This window comes from Tachypleus tridentatus, chromosome 12 (genome assembly GCF_004210375.1).
Source record: "Tachypleus tridentatus isolate NWPU-2018 chromosome 12, ASM421037v1, whole genome shotgun sequence".
Classification (NCBI taxonomy): domain Eukaryota; kingdom Metazoa; phylum Arthropoda; class Merostomata; order Xiphosura; family Limulidae; genus Tachypleus; species Tachypleus tridentatus.
This window is the reverse complement of record NC_134836.1, coordinates 73,712,954-73,729,108: the sequence shown is the minus strand read 5'-3', so window position 1 is coordinate 73,729,108 and position 16,155 is coordinate 73,712,954. Positions and strand designations below refer to the sequence as shown.

At 31.5% G+C, this 16,155-nt stretch overlaps 1 pseudogene across 1 annotated transcript in view; it reads right to left on the bottom strand.

Annotated features, from left to right (window-relative positions):
• Nucleotides 1–2,523: 2,523 nt before the first annotated feature.
• The window catches only part of LOC143233609 (secernin-3-like), a 15,310-nt pseudogene continuing 1,678 nt past the window's right edge, over nt 2,524–16,155 (bottom strand). The window contains exons 3-7 of the transcript XR_013018250.1: nt 13,994–14,193; nt 13,492–13,695; nt 12,149–12,242; nt 9,757–9,924; nt 2,524–4,863 (exon numbers count right to left, since the gene is read on the bottom strand). The product of XR_013018250.1 is annotated as a secernin-3-like (transcript). The remainder of the gene's footprint in view (nt 4,864–9,756; nt 9,925–12,148; nt 12,243–13,491; nt 13,696–13,993; nt 14,194–16,155) is intronic.

Sequence of the window (16,155 nt, the reverse complement as noted above, 5' to 3'; positions counted from 1 at the left end):
TACTCCTTGTTTTAACTGGGAACATTTTCAGTTGAATTTCGTTTCTTATGTCTTTTGTTCCCGTTTTCTACAATCTAGTTATCCCTTTGTTGTTTTTAGGGTCTGTTTGAGCTCTGGATTACATTCTAAGAGCATTATATCCTGATTTTATTAACACCTGTTGATTCGTCACAGCCTCAGACATAGCGCCTATGTTTATAACAGTTCTCCTTTTCTATCATCCTTTGGAAGTAATTTTTCTCTCTTACAAGTTTTGGTCTGTTAGTTATAATTGTAATACTTCGTATTATATGACATACATCTTCCATTATAAATAACCAGATGTCTAATTAATGTTTTCAGTTCTTCAAGACTTACATCAACCATCGGTAAACGTTGTTACAACACAGGAAAGAAGACTGAATGGGAGAATAACAAAAGCGTACATAACAAATTAAACTGGAAACTCAAGAAAATTAAAGAAGTCCTAAGAATTAAAGTGAAAAGACCAAGCCTTGACTGTGATGATGAAGTAAACAGTAACCAAATTTGGAATCATCTAGTAAAGAATTATATGAACTCACCGCTAATTCATTCTAACACAAACTAGCAAATAAAGTAACCCTATAGCAGCACCGAAGTTCACAACTCGTATGAGAAAACAACGCTTCAGACATGAAAAACTCAGTATGAAAACCAAAACGTTGTCACCAACAAACACAAAGAGGGAGTAATTTATAACAAAAATATTCTTTAAATGTTGGCTACATCGTATTAAGCTATCTTGAGATAAAGATAAAAATATTTATACGTGTGTGTCTGTGTATATTTGTTTGTTTGCAATTAAGCACAATGTTACACAACTGGTTATCTGTGCTCTGCTCACCACGTTGTAAGTCCGTACACTGTGTCAGTGGGGCGTGTATGTGTATAAACCTGGTTACAATTAACAAATACACACCCACTTAGCTTGAGGGATCAGACGTTTTCTGTAAATTTATAGCTACAATGAGAAAATGACACAAAAGACCCATAAGATAATCTAATTTATATATGTAGCTGTAAAACTTGACATAAATCAAAACTGTAGTAAGCACCAAATGATAAACTATGAATGAATAAAATATTCATAGTTTCAGTTTTTCAAAATTCTGTTTGAAAGGTTATTCACAATACTTTGGAGATGATATAAAAAAAAAAACACTCTATATTTCTTTAACAGCTTACTTTAGGTCAAGCCCCTATGCTAGGCCTGAACACTGACCTGGGGAGCATGGCAAACAGTTTGCACTGAAGGGTTTTGTGTCTGGCCCAGCCCTCTCAATACTAGGTGAAGCTTGACAGTAACCTGTGAATGTACAAGAGCAAGAGGTTGACTTCTTGGATGACAAAGGATATTGACAGATCTTGTAACATACTATGTCCCCCAAGTAGGACCTCAACTCATACCAGTGGATATAGACTTTACTTTGCTAAATGGCAACAGACTAGATGTAAATTGAAGGTATGCTGTACCATTGCTATAAACCAATGAGTCACAGTTCTCTGAATTTAATAAAATTAGATATCTAAAGCAAGATATTCTCCAATCTCTACAAAACTATGACTGGAGGGCATCCACATATCACTCCAATTTGTTTCTATTTTGTTTGTTTTTGCATTTCATACAAAAATACATGAGGATTATCTGTGCTAGCCATCCCTAATTTAGCAGTGTAAGAATAGAGAGGGAAGGCAGCTAGTCATCACCACCCACTGCCAACTCTTGGGGTATTATTTTATCAACAAATAAAGGAATTGACCATAACATTCTCATTCCCCAAGATCTGAAAGGGTGAGCAGGTTTGGTGTAATGGGGATCTGAACCCACAACCTTCAGCTTATGAGTCAACCACCTTGACCATGCCAGGCCACTCCCATTTGTTAACATCTGAAAGCGATTCTGGTCACAAGAGCTGAGATGTTTAGCACTGGTACAAGTACTGTAGAGTGGGAGATGAGGTAAATTCCATTAGAGTACTGTACATAGGATACCCCTGGATATTGCTGGTCCACCCCTGGAGAAGGAAAGAGATCATTGGTACATTCTCAATACAACTGACAACTTCACAAAATGTGCTAAGCATTATCTACTGGTCAATGTCACCACAGTGAATAACTGATTTGTTGGTAGAGTATGATTTGGACCATTAGAAGAGTTCCACTTGGATCAGGAAGCTAATTTCAACAGCAGATTGTTCACACACAAATTGCTTTATCATCCCATTCAAACACTTTTAACATAATGACTAATACAAACTACTGAGTGTATTTTCACAAAGCTTGTTGATCCTGGCCAAACTAACTGAGATGAACACTTTCTGTACATTATGATAGCAAACAGAGCAACTCAACAAAGGTTTAAAGGCTGTTTGCCAAAAAATAAATTAATGATGATCAAATGGAACAATAATATTCTTTCATCATTAACTAATACCAAACTTAAATTATGTACAAGAATACTTATTTACAATTTTGCATATAGATATCTCATGAAACTTTTACTTCTGGTTTAAAACACTATATTTTGTTGTCAATACAGAAAATTAATTTGTTTAAAACAGAAGAAAAATATCTCAAAGGTAAGCAAAGGCAGATAAAACAAAGATTTTCATATTGTTTGTCAAAACATCAATCTAAACATATCAAAAAAGCATTTTATATATTTTGCCAAGACAACAATCCCAAAGTGACAAGAGTCTTTTATTATATGGAGTGGTCCAAAATTATCATCCTATTGTAAAAATTATGAATTAACTAACTAAGGAAATACAGCCACATAGTTTTCAACACCTTGTAGCCCAACTCAAAGAGTTTTACTGACATATCAAGTGGCTTATTACATGTACACCATTAGTGACTCTTGGCATGTTTAACCAATATTCAATTACAATTCACATTCACTGCAACTTCTCCACAATTACAGTAGTGTTGATATCCATTATCATGATGTTTCCCTATAGGTGTGTGATACATGATATCCTTAAGATACCCCTATATTTTTTCCTGTAAGTGGTCTCTGTAACCATGCTGCACTACAATCACCTCCTAGTTCTTTGCAAACCAAACAATGCAGTGAATTAGTTCATGCATGACTGATATTTTATGGTGTAACATTACTCATTAAAGTGAAAAAAAGCAAATATGACAGTAAGAACAGCTCAAATTGGGACACAACAAGTTCAAAACTTCATAGCTGTATTTCCTCACAATTTGTTTCTGAGACATTAATCCCAATGATATATCAACATTTCACACATTTAGAAGTTAATTACCACCTCTGCATTCACACTAAAAAGTACATTACTTCTGTTCTACTAAATTTAAAAATATGTAAAAAGAGGGGAAATCTTTTAATATATTTTCAGATCTATCTGTGACTAGATTGAGTTATTTAATGCAAAAATTTCAAAACTTAATAAAAATATATAACAATGCAACAAAATATTACTTACACAACGTGTAAACCCACAATTCAGTCATAATAATCTTGCAGAGGATCACTGATTAGCACTGTGTGATCAGGAAGACACTCTGAGCTACACATCTTCCTTATGAAAATTTTCACTGACTAAACAATTTTAAAATCACTGTATGTGTTGAAATAATGATTTGTAAGAGCTTACTGAATGAACATCAACATTAGAATTGTAAACAAACTAAATATTCACAGATTTTTTACAAATCACAATTAACAAAGAAAGAAAGTTAACTATTATGAGTCTAATGCACTAAAGGTATTAAAAGCATGCTAGGGGTGGCTGACAGCATGCTGCTGCCCCTTAAGAAATTTAAACCTCTCTGATGGACACTCTCCACTTTTTTTTTTTTTTTTCTTCATACATTTGACAGATATCATGCTCTTAAATTTTACTTTTAACCAAATTTGGTTAGTCATTTGACAGATGTGAATTTTAATATTTCTGTGCATGAAATTCTTATAGCAACCCCATGGGACTAGTTTATAAGTTTATTATTGCACTTTGTGCAAAATGCCCTTTTTGGTAAATCAACTCTTAATCAATTCTTCCAGGTTCAATTACATCACTCACATACTTTCTGTTTCCAACCAATCCCATTTGAACTTGTTTTAACTAAACCATCAACTTCTCTAGTCCTCACTACACTGTGCACTGTTTGATAATTTTAACTACTTTTTAAATCCATTCCAATTTTAAACTTTAGCTGTATATTTTCAATGAATTTTGCTCAGAAAAATCCAAGTTGTGAACATACCATCTTTCTTAATACTGGGAAAATATTTTAACTAGATCCAAATTAGTTAAACACTACAGAAATTGTACACAAATGTATCAAAATGTGGATAGCATGTCTTTGTTGAGTAAGAGTGAAGTATTGTGGCATGCATTTTATAAAGGTCAACTCTGAGGATGTTTTATTTTTTAGCATGTTATTGGAACAGAAAATAGACAATAAAATATTAGCCCCCAGTCCCCAAAAACCCCTCTTCACTGACCAACATTGAAAAGTTTGCAAACAATCCTCCAAAAATTGTAAAGTTATCATTCCTAATTATTCTCTAGTCACATTTATTAAACTTAGGTATTAAAATATGCACTATTCTTCCAGAAATGAGCTATAAATTCTTATTTCACTATCCACAGCATTTCTGAAAATGTTCTTCACTTTCATACTATTTTCTGGACTAATACCAGTAAGAAGCTGTTCCACTGTTGAAACATAGTCTTCTTCCAATTTACCAATAGCATTTTTTATTTCTCTTCCTTTTGTGTCTCCTTCATCATTCATATACAAGTAAACTGTCTTGTGAATTCTGAAGAGAGCATGGGAACGATCAACAGACATCTGAAAACGAGGCTCTATCTACAAGGAAAAAACATATCAGTGGTCACATTTTGTTTTATAAAACTTGTCTCCTGACTTTCCAGTCAAAATTATAGTTTTTTTAGACATTCAGTCATTTGTGAACGACATATTTATACACAACTTTTCCTCGTAATTCTAGCTTATTACCACCATTGTACCTTTAATCTAGTGATAAAGGATAATAAAAACTTCAAAACATACCTCAAACTAGAGTATAAAGGAAAAAAAATATTTAAATTAAGATACTGCAATTTAGATAATAAGGTAACAATGAGACTGATAGTGTTCTAACAGAATCTTTATTCTGTCAATGTTTCAACTACAAGTTGTCTTCAGGAGATCGTGACACTGTAGTGCCTCACAAGGATATATATACATATTTTTTCAGATTATGTTCCTGGTTGCTGCACCATGCCACTCCCTGATTGGTTCACTATTGTCATCTATTGACCACCACCTGACCAATCAGCATCCTGCTCTTGTTTCACTAGACTAGTTCCTGTTTCTGCCCACTTGTAGTCTCTCATTATGGTGTTTATATTTTTTCTAATAATGTGAGCAGTTGTATAGCTTTCCTTTGTAGTTTTTCCATCTCCTTGGTGACAGTTTTAGTTTCCTTCCACTTACAAATGGTGAGAGATCAAGATTCTCCACATTTAGAAAAAGTGACAAACAAATATGGTTTCATATATTTATATGCAAAAACGGCTCGTTTGGGTTGAGAAAATATTTTACATAGAAGAGCAAACAACGTTTCGACCTTCTATGTAAAATATTTTCTCAACCCAAACAAGCCGTTTTTGCATATAAATTTCTCAACAAGTGGGTTTCTCGACATCACTGATTATGGTTTCATATACTTCTGCTCAGCACATAACAACAAAGTGAAAAAAGGTATAGCACTGGGCATTTTCATGAGTGTGTTACACATGCACAGTACCAAATTCTTAAATCAAGAAACCAAACACATAATAGAAGCTACAGTACCCTACAGGTATTCTTATAAGGCTAAAAGAGAAGGAGACGAACATCATGGAAAGAAATAACAGCAGCAGACAGGATGAGAGAAACAAGAAGTTCATAGTGGTCCCCAGTGCCCAGGATACAAGTTCCATCAACAGAAACAATCACAGATATAGTAACAAAAACAGGAATGGGAAGAGAAGTAAAGGCCAACAGACAGCAACGTAGTTTATGTGGTGGATTCAGTAAGTTTATACAGATGAAATTAATAGAGGCCTGGCAACGAGAGTAAATGAGAACAAAGCAGATGTCAGAAAACACAGTACAAAAAGGTTCTAGTAATACAAGTAGAAAAAACAAAGATGAAAGAAAACTTGAATTGTCAGTAAAGAAATGGAAACAACAAAGGAAAGCTAGAAAAGCTGTTTACATCTTTTTAGAAGAGAATATAAACACTACAGTGAGAGACTACAGGTAAGCAGAAACAGCAGCTAGTCTAGTGAGATGAAAGCAGAATGCTGATTGGTCAAAAGACAATGATAATGAACCAATCAGGGAGCAACATGGTGCAGCTACCAGGAACCTAATCTGTGAAAATTTATGTAACATATCCTTGTAAAACAGTACAGTACATACTCCTGAAGACAACTATAGCTCAAACAGTGAGAGAATAAAGATCCTGTTATAATATTCTTAGTTTCTTTTACTATTATAGTTTGCCCATTGAAGAAGTCTATTTTGTTTTTTTCACATTTATTATACTGGTAGATAAAACACTGGTTAGATTTCTAAGAGGCCATGCAAGTTCCACTAAATCTCAAGCTAAAATCATGTATATAAATACATTTTAATTCACAAAATCTCAGCCATATGTAGAGTAACAAACATTTTTAAATTAATACCCACACATAATTGCACTGCTTCCGATAACAGTAGGAGTCCATTAAAGTTTCAGTACCAACCAAACTTTAGGAAGAATATATATATAAACATTATATAGACTATATAAAGTTTAAGAGTGTTTTATAAACACGTTTATATTAAATATAATTTTAAGCCATAGCAGTAAGAACATAAAAATCTTTTTTTTTTATCAGTTCATATATGGAATATTCAAAATGCTACAAACAATAAAACACACATTTAATCATTCAGTGTTTCAATCACACATTTCTTGGCTCCTACAATATAATGTTTACAAATTAAAATGATTTATGATAACACTCACTGTCCAATCTTTAACTTTGTAATATAGTCCTGCTAGAATCAATACCACTGGATAAGAGCTCATTTATGCTAAAAATAAAAGTAAAGGTGATGCATGAGCCCAATGGAAGTTTCCCATTTGTTTATCTAGCTGTAAGGCTTAATTTTATATTGTAATATTACGTGTCATTCCTCTGCCTCTACCTTAAAGACTTTAACAGCAATTAGTAACTGGTAAGTGCAGATTAAAAGGGAAAAAAATTTAGTTTTAAACAAGAAGAATTCCATTTAAAAATGAAAGTGTTTTAAAGAAGATATAAGTAGGAAACAAACAAGACACTTATGCAATTTTAGTAAATATAAGATAAATACACATTAGAAGATTGAAATAATAAAATTAACTTGAAAATAAAAAAATTAAAATTTGTAGCTTATTTGTAGAAAATGTGATTGTATCTTGTGAATTACACAGAACTTTACCCGACAGCATAATACAAATGAAGAATGGTGCCCAAGACAAACATATCACAAGCTGTCTTAAAATGTTTACTTCAAGTATAGAAGCTAAATTCTCATTTAAAAATAAAATTCGATTTTTTTCATCATTTTGAGCACCACAACCTCCTGTATCAATTCGAACGATGAAATATGTATAGATATAGTACTAACTCAAATTTGTACTATGTTTTCTGCATATTTTGGGTTTAATAATTAGCTTTCAACTGGTAATATGAATGTAAGTTAACAAACCTAGTACATCAGCACTTATGTTTCTATACATTTAAAATGTTCATAAATGAAGTGATAATGTTGTGAACGACAAGCAAATATTTATTTTCCAGACAAATATTTTACTTTCAAAATGAATAAATCTGTAAAAATATCTCTAAATTAGATACATTAATTCAAAAACAAAATTGTGAAACATGGCTAGAAATCCTACATACTAGTATTGTTTAACACAAAGCAACTCTGTCCACCACAGGGAACTGAATCCAGGAATTTATTTAGTGATGCAAGTCCCAATGTTTATTGTCAATTGTGAATCGGTTCAATGGTCGTATCACACTTAGCCTTATCTTATTATAGTTCTCTTGTAGAAAAGATAAGGATAGTTCCTAAAGTATGAGGCAGAAACAGTACGAACACTTTGATAGATTGTTTAGGCAGAGTATTCATGATGAAACTTTGTAGAATGGACAGCAACTGTCTGTTGTGGAGACACAAGTGTAGAGGACGACATTTCGAGAGTCTTCTGCCTTTTATCTTCAAGTCAGTGTGTGTGCAGGTGCTGATTATCAGAAACAGTGATAATCCAACTAATCACAACATGCTCTCCACAATCCACCAGGACACTATAAAAGACCTGCAGCACCTACACACACACTGACTTGAAGACAAAAGGCAGAAGACTTTCAAAACATCATTCTCCACACTTGTGTCTCCACAACAGGCAGTTGCCATCCATTCTACAAAGTTTCATCAGTACATAAACTAATGAAAAAATACATTTCATGAATTAAAACTACATAAGAAATCACTGATAATGCAATAACATTGTATGTTTAGTTTCAGTTCTCCCCATATACTTGTACATTAAGTTTCTGTTATCAGATGAATTCAGTATAAAAACTAATCAGATGTCATTTTGAAGTTTCTTTATCCATAAAAATTGAGTTCATGTTATTTTTATTACGAAGAAAAGTTTCAAAAGCCAATCTAATCAGAGTTAACAAGAAATAAATATCCAGTAAAACAAAATACTGGATGGTTTTGTATTAAATAACAATTAAAAAGAATAAAAAAATTTAATTGGTGTTATTCATGGCTTCTTTTATTACTATAACAATTAAAAAAACTAGTTTAATATAGTTTATAATTCATATGGTAAAAATCAATCTGCATACATAAATATCTATACACATATACATCTCAAATTATGAAAAATATTCTAAATAAATAAAAATCCACTATTCATGAATTTGGAGATTAAAGTGCAATGTATGTGTCAAAAGCGACACATGAAATATGTTTTGCTTTATCATCGATTAAAAAGTGGGAAATTGGATCATGTCTTGGAAAGTGTCAACCAGCAAGTCCAGTTATATATATATGATTTATTTATTGGATTTTCAATCTTAGTTACTGAATATGGTGCTTAGATCAATTCTTATATCATACAACATTTTAACCTTAAACTCACAGCAGGTTATAACAGCCACAAATGAGTTTCAGATAAAGTAACTGCAAGAATAAAATATAAAAATGTGTCCCAGTTTATATATTCAGTCGAGTCGCGAGTTGTGCAAAAAAAGCATGTTAGGGACATAAACCATTCTCAAAATTGTGTCAAAAGTTTCAAAGTTCAAATTACTAATATCACTTTAAATCATGAACCATGCAGCTTTGTCACAATGTTGACCGATTAAATATTTCTACAAACATGTAACATTAATACTTTAATTGGGTTATTTGTATATTTCATTCAGGTAAGGCAAAATAAATAATACGCCGTTCAAATTATATTTATTTATTATTGCACAACGAAGATATTTTGTTACATTTTAACCACATGTAGCAAAATATATTTGTTTTACAATAGTAAACAAATATGGTTTAAAAAAATGTATTACCTGTATTAGTTAATACTTTTGTTTTATAAAATTTAACTTCCATGTAGAAATTTTATCTATAATGTTGTTAGAAACAACAAAAAATTACCTTTGCAGGGTCTTTACTTAAAGGAAAAGTGGGGGAAACAGTATCTTCTGAAATAACAGGATCTGGACAAAATATAAAGGGCTTAAACATAGAATTCATAGGATCAGGTGTTGCTGTGAACCAATGACAACAAGGTAAATGTGAATCAGGTGGTGTCAGTACAGAAACCTAAAAGACAAATATAAGTCTGAAATCAATATTAGAAGTAAGTGTTATGTCAGATATATCATTAAACCCATATTGTGTGAAATGAAAGAAATATTACTAATCTGAGCTAAGGGAATATTTAAAAAAGAGACTTAAATTTAGCTAAGATATCAATGGATATGAGTATTTTAATAACGTAAGTCAATACTGACATAAGTGAAATATAACTATAAATAGTTAACTTGATTTTAAATCTTAAAAAAATAAAATGAAAGGTTTTTTTGGAGCATGGATCTCAGTATAAAATTATAATGGTGCACAAACCATTAATGTTTATGAAACAGATATATATTAAACACATTCCTATCCAACAAAAAAAGGAGCTACATTTTAAAACATTTGCCCTGAATTATCATTTTCTATAAAATTCACAAGAAAAATACACTTATTTAAATTACAAATCAATGACCTATATAAAATTCAAGGTACTGCTTCATTTTTATCTGAACTCTGAGTGACATATAATTACACACGTGGCTTTAGGAAATTTTAGTGAAAAAAAAAAAAAACTTTCATTTTCCAAATATATATATATTTAAATTAATGTTAAAGAAAAACCAACATACAAGAGACTGGCACACTTAACCATTCAATATTTTTTTTATTCTTGTATACAGGAAATACCAAGAACTCCTGGTCAAAAGAGGCATTTCTGTGTGCTGTAGCAAGTTTGTTTACCCACAACAAGAAACTATCAAATGATTCACATTAAAAAATAATCAAATGTTAAAAATATGACAGAAACATGGACATAAAAATAAAATGTACAAGAACCAAATTCTGGCATCACAGTTACAGTTTAATGATGCATGAACTACCTCGTTCTAATTTTACACCATTTTTCAAAGCTTCCCATGACCCTCCAGACTTAAACACAGAAATATGGGATCCACCCTTTCAAGGGGAAATGGAAAGTCAGTAAGAGATTTATAAATATATCCAAAAAAATGAATTAAATACTAAATCTATTTTAAAAACTACCATGAACATTTTTTATTACCATTAAGTAACATAACAACAACAACTAACTGTGGAAAATGACACGTACATAATATACAATAATAGGTTATATCTATTACAGGAGGATACGAGAACTGCATGTTTAGAAAAGAGGTAGTATATTAGAGAAGTGTGTGCACTATTATCCTACACTATTTGATAAGTGAGAGCTTAGATGCTTGTTGACACCTATATAATGAAATAAACTGTAAAATGTCCACGATTTCAGATTACTCAACATACTTTTATGACTATTTTACACATTTTCTCTTTAAAATAGCAACATAAATATCTTACTTCTGCATTTTAAGCATTTCTTATTAATTTCAGCAAATGTTTAAATAGTATGCAATATGCTTAAATAAAATTATCTATTTAAATTTCAATAAAAAATTATACAACATGATCTCTTCATGTTTTGATATACAACATTTAATGTGTGTATATACATTGTGTTTTATGCACTACAATGGCTGATATAATTTTTTACACACTGCACTCTATGAACAATTAATGTACCAGTACAAACATAGAATTGTTTCCATTTGTGTCAATGTCTCTGTGATATCTTAAGTTAGTAACTGAGACACAGCAAACTGAACTATTTGTACTCAACCAATAAGTAGTGGTTTTTAGAAACAGTAAACTTAACAGTAGCCAAGAAACTTGAGAGGACATTACAAACTTTATAAACATTTTTATTTTTGTACAAGAAAGACAGATTAGTTTCCCTCTGCAAGCCCTGACCTCACCATTAGATCTAGTGATTAAATTATTTTCATCCACACAATTATCATTAGTTCTCCATAATAAATAAATTGTGTCTCTAGAGACATGTGTAGAGTAATTAGTGAAACAAAACAGTTTCATGAAACTTACTACTGTGTTAAGGCCTTGCATTGATCACTCCACAAAGTGAAAAAATAGTTCCAGAAGATTTAGAAAACATTTATTGTTAAAACATTTTTGAAAAATTATAAACAGAATTCATCACTGCTTCTACTAAAGATAACCTTAATTTGTTTTCAAATATCAAGCAATTTCTCATGAAATAGTAAATTGAATTATTTTGAACCTCTATAGTTCTTGAGGTTAAAAAATAAAATATCTAGTACTTAGGTAAATGGCAAAAACAACATAACTTACATTGTTACCAGCTTTAAATAAGATATAAAACATAAAATACCTGACTGCCAGTGGAAACAAAAAATCCAGAAGACATACAGATGCCGCTGTCCACATCCGTAATATTGTAAACATGTCCTTTTCTCTAAATCCTCCTTAAACATACACACAAAATCTGATTTACCACATGTTTCAGCAAATTCCTTTTATACTGAGTAATATTTTTGCTGTGTATTGTATGCACTGCATTATCAAGGTCTTTTAAACCTAAACCTACATTTAAGTACAACAAGTTCTCACAATTTTATTGTTTTTTTACTATTTTCATGCACTATACCCTTAAGAAACATGAAAAATAAAAACCTTTTCTATTGGATATACAAATTTGGTTTGTTTTGAATTTCGTACAAAGCTACAAAAAAACTATCTGCGCCAGCCGTCCCTAATTTAGCAGTGTGAAAGACTAGAGGGAAGGCAGCTAGTCATCACCACCCACCTCCAACTCTTGGGCTACTCTTTTACCAACGAATAATTGGATTAACCATCACATTATAATGCCCTCACAGCTGAAAGGGTGAGCATGTTTGGTGTGACATGGATTCAAACCTGTGACCCTTGGATTACAAGTTGAATGTCTGAGCCACCTAGCTATGCTGGGCCATATATGCAAGACAAGGAAATGAAGATGTGGTACAGATGAAATATTTAGATTATAAACAGTTTAAATTAAGTGAAGCCTGTGTATAATTAAGGTATTCAATAGATTTAATCTTGGTTCATTTCATCTGTGCCACATTTTCTTTGGATTAGTAATTTCAGTTTTTGTCTGTTTTTTTCACAGAATTTTAAAACTACCACAATCATGATGTTAGGAAAACATGTAGGTTCAGAAAGTCTTGACAGGAATGAAATAAAAATCCTATAACCCAAGAGCTTTTGAACAGTGGACCTTTCTTCTATGGGGGCATACTGAAGGTGTAAGTTTCATTCATGCTCATAAAACAAGTGGATGTTTTTTAAAACACTTTCTAATTTGCTGTATCACATAAATTTGATGACAAATATTTTAACACTGAGACATACTCTTAATTTACTTTATGTAAATATTACACCTAACTTACACATATAGAAATTCATATTTTTATAACACTGACATTCAGTACCTCAGACATCACAGTATAGTACTAATTTCGTTAAACAATCAACAAATTAATATCTTCTTTATAAAACATTTGCATATAATTCTGGTTTAGATTGAAATGAAAAACAATCAGTAGGTTATAGGGCATTTAAACCATATCTGCTGAGACCTAAACAAGGCTGTTACTGAGCTTATAACTTTTCTATTCTATAACTCATAATTTATAAATCAAAATAAAATAAAATTTTCACTCTAAAACTCACCATTTACAGACAGTTCTGTCAGAAGTTTATATCCACATTTATATCGTCTATCTGTAGCACCTTCCCCAAATGCTCGAGTAAAGTCAAAACTACCCTTACTGGGATCCCACACTCCTTTATGGAAGGCATTTTCTTCCAGTTTCTTACTCATGAGATCTATTTTCTTACCAATAGAAAGGTGGTTGGAAATATTTCTCACTCCACCTAGTTACAAGAGTGAAGATTAGCGAGTTAATGATAATTAGTTATGTCTTGTTTGGTAACAGATACATAAGGAAGACATAAGACAGGCAGATAAATAAAAAAAAACAACAAAAATACAAAACAGAAATACCAAAAATAATAAACTTAATAAACTGAATCAACATCACTTTTCTCAGAAGAAAACGTCACAACTAGTACAATTCTTTGTAGCAAATGAAACATCACAAATAAAACACAAAATGTAAGTATGGAACAATCCCTGGTGGTTTTAATAAATTTCAACTTAAAAAAGGCTTACTTGTAATGTGTTCTGCAGCCCAGAATCTGTCAACAGTTTCTAATACCCAAGCCTCTTGTCGATCGGTGATGATAAAACTGTTATGGTAGGTCATGGAGGGTATGATGTCAGAACACGGACCTCCTTGTCCATGTCTTTCTAGTAGTTCTGTAATAATGTCTAAAGCTTCACGTGCTGATGTAGCCCTCTCCAAACCAAGCCTAAAGAATAAGTGTTGAATACTTATCATCCATAAATATTTATTTAAAAACAACAATAATAATACTTTATCCTCTTAACAATACTATGTTACAAAATACAGGCTTTATTACTTTAATTTGGTGACGTTTTTATTCTAATACACGCAACTAATACTTGTATGATTTTAGAAAATGTTTGATCCTTAAAGCAAATATATAATTCATATTTTTAACACCCAGTAAGAACTGGAAAAAAATTTACTGTTTCACACATGAATTCTATAATTTTTAACCATTTGACTGCAGCTGTTCTAAATACACATTGAAGTTTTGCAAGCTATACAACATACAAGGCACACTCACATCCAACTGGCACAGGCAGATCATATACTATGCAGCAAATTGGCAGTCAACAAGATAAGAAGTATGTTTTGAAATCTTACAAGCAAATACATGAGCTTCTTCTTGTCTACAGAAGAGAAAACTGGGAATGTAAAAAACTGATCTTCATTATATCATTAAAATGGATCCTTCACATTCTTGTTAATACAAAATCTTTCACACTATAAACCTAGAGGTCTTTAGAAATGGATAGTTATATCAATATTTTACTGAACACAAAGCAGTTTCTGCATCTAAAGAGCATTCATGATTTAGTCATTAAAACCACACTTCAAGTTTGATATAACTCACAACTATAGCAGAAGAAAAATTTAAAGTATTAGAAACTAAATAAATTTTACATTGCAGAAACTAAAGCTTGTAAAATCTTCACCAGATTTTTATACCCTTCTTACAAATCAGAATTAGACTAAATAAATCATAAGTTTCAATTAGCTTTTGAAAAACTTCTAAATATTTCTTGAAACTTTCTGTGCCACTGGGATTATTCTGGCTGAAAACACTTTTATGATCGTTCTGTAATCATCTTTTGCAATAAAACAAAATTTAAGTCAAGGATGAGCCATTAAGAATTTTATCTTCAAAGTAAATAACTTCTAAATGTTAATTATTGATATCTTTTAATATTGAATATCTATTCTCAGAAGTTTGTATTTCCTTAAATATGATTTCATGTTTTTAATGTCTTCCTAACCAAACTTTCAATCTTATGCAACAAAAAAAGTTGTTGCACAATACTAAGTATACGTTTTTTTATCAGGTTATATTAATTGTTTTTATCAACAATATTTGGAGACTGATACACTAGTGAAATTACAAAACTAACTATCATACCTTAATAGGTCCATTCCCAGAAGTTTTTCTTCATGGTCTTGTGGTCCATTTAATTTTGTCCATACTGCTTCATTACCAATACAGACTCCATGTTCATTACTACCCATTTCAGCACCCCACATCCATGCAGGCTTACTCAGGATGACAGCATGAGTGTGTTCAGCTTGGTCTATCTCAATATAAGTGCACTATGAAAAAGAAAATCTTACACTTATACCTCCACCACCAACTACTGTATTTTATACCTTGTAAAATGTACTTTTTTCTTTAAAATACCTTGCAAAACCCTTGTGTCTTTGAAGACAATAGTGATGTGAGGAAAGAGGTTAGCTTAGGGTCAACTCAAAACGGTCTCTCACACAGATTGTAATCTCATTATTTACAAATTACAAGTATTTTCAATAGCATAAGACATTCAATTTAACTAATATTATCAACATACTGTAAAGAAGATGATTTGACTGTATTTATTCAGTAGGTAGAAAAAAGTCAGGTTGTTGGTTATCGAGTCAAAATAATTTTTTTTTTTTGCTCACTTTCATAACACCCAAGCTGCATTAACCCTACGACACCAAACTCTTGGTTTAGTTATAACTACCAGCTTTGAAGTAGCAATAAATTTTATATTCCACATGTGCGTTATTCATATAAAACCTTGTTCAGTCACAGTGTACGCTATCCCAAGATTATCAATAAATTTATGGCAGGTCAACAAACCTGAACTTTAGATCCAGCAGGATGGTCAGT